The sequence below is a fragment of the Ipomoea triloba genome, chromosome 16, assembly GCF_003576645.1.
Source record: "Ipomoea triloba cultivar NCNSP0323 chromosome 16, ASM357664v1".
Classification (NCBI taxonomy): domain Eukaryota; kingdom Viridiplantae; phylum Streptophyta; class Magnoliopsida; order Solanales; family Convolvulaceae; genus Ipomoea; species Ipomoea triloba.
In genome coordinates this window covers 13,829,092-13,830,288 of record NC_044931.1, presented here as the reverse complement: position 1 = coordinate 13,830,288, position 1,197 = coordinate 13,829,092, and positions in this window count along the sequence as shown.

Genomic DNA, 1,197 nt, shown 5'->3' with positions numbered 1-1,197 from the left:
TTGCTTTTCAAGGCTTGCTCTTAGGTTCTTCCCATTTCCTAAAAAAAGCAGTAAAGTGCATGAAAAATAAGGAAATGTAAGTCTGTACTCCACGCATGGAACCTAATGTTTTAGTGGGACACATCTCAAGCAAGAAACTCATAGGTAACCGGAGTATATGTCGGTCCTCTCCATTCGAATACTTTGCTCCATTGCGGTTGTCTTAGCAACCGATTTACCATGTCTTCAAACCCAAATTCCCTTAGCACACTAGGATCAAAGTATTTTACTCCAATTAAATTCTCTGACTTATACATATCCACAAGCGCCAATTGTTCATGAGTTAAGCCTCGAAGGACCCTTCTTCCTCTTGCATTAGGTTCAACTTGTGGTGGTGGAGGTGGTGGTTTTGCTCTTGCCATTGTTTGGCTTGTGTACGCTTCCTCATAATTCCATTTCAAGGCTTGCTCTTTGGTTCTTTCCATTTTCTAAAAGAAGCGGTAAAGTGCATGAAAAATAAGGAAATGTAAGTCTGAACTCTACGCATAGGGAACCTAATGTTGTAGTGGGACACATCTCAAGCAAGAAACTCATAGGCAACCAGAGTATATGTCGGTCCTCTCCATTCGAATACTTTGCTCCATTGCGGTTGTCTTAGCACCCGATTTACCATGTCTTCAAACCCAAATTCCCTTAGCACACTCGGATCAAAGTATTTTACTCCAATTAAATTCTCTAACTTATACACGTCCACAAGCGCCAATTGTTCATGAGTTAAGCTTCGGAGGACCCTTGTTCCTCTTGCATTAGGTTCAACTTGTGGTGGTGGAGGTGGTGGTTCTCCTCTTGCCATTGTTCTGCTTGTGCTTCTTCCTCATAATTCCTTTTCAAGGCTTGCTCTTAGGTTCTTCCCATTTCCTAAAAAAAGCGGTAAAGTGCATGAAAAATAAGGAAATGTAAGTCTGTACTCCACGCATAGGGAACCTAATGTTGTAGTGGGACACATCTCAAGCAAGAAACTCATAGGCAACCAGAGTATATGTCGGTCCTCTCCATTCGAATACTTTGCTCCATTGCGGTTGTCTTAGCAACCGATTTACCATGTCTTCAAACCCAAATTACCTTAGCACACTCGGATCAAAGTATTTTATTCCAATTAAATTCTCTAACTTATACACGTCCACAAGCGCCAATTGTTCATGAGTTAAGCTTCGGAGG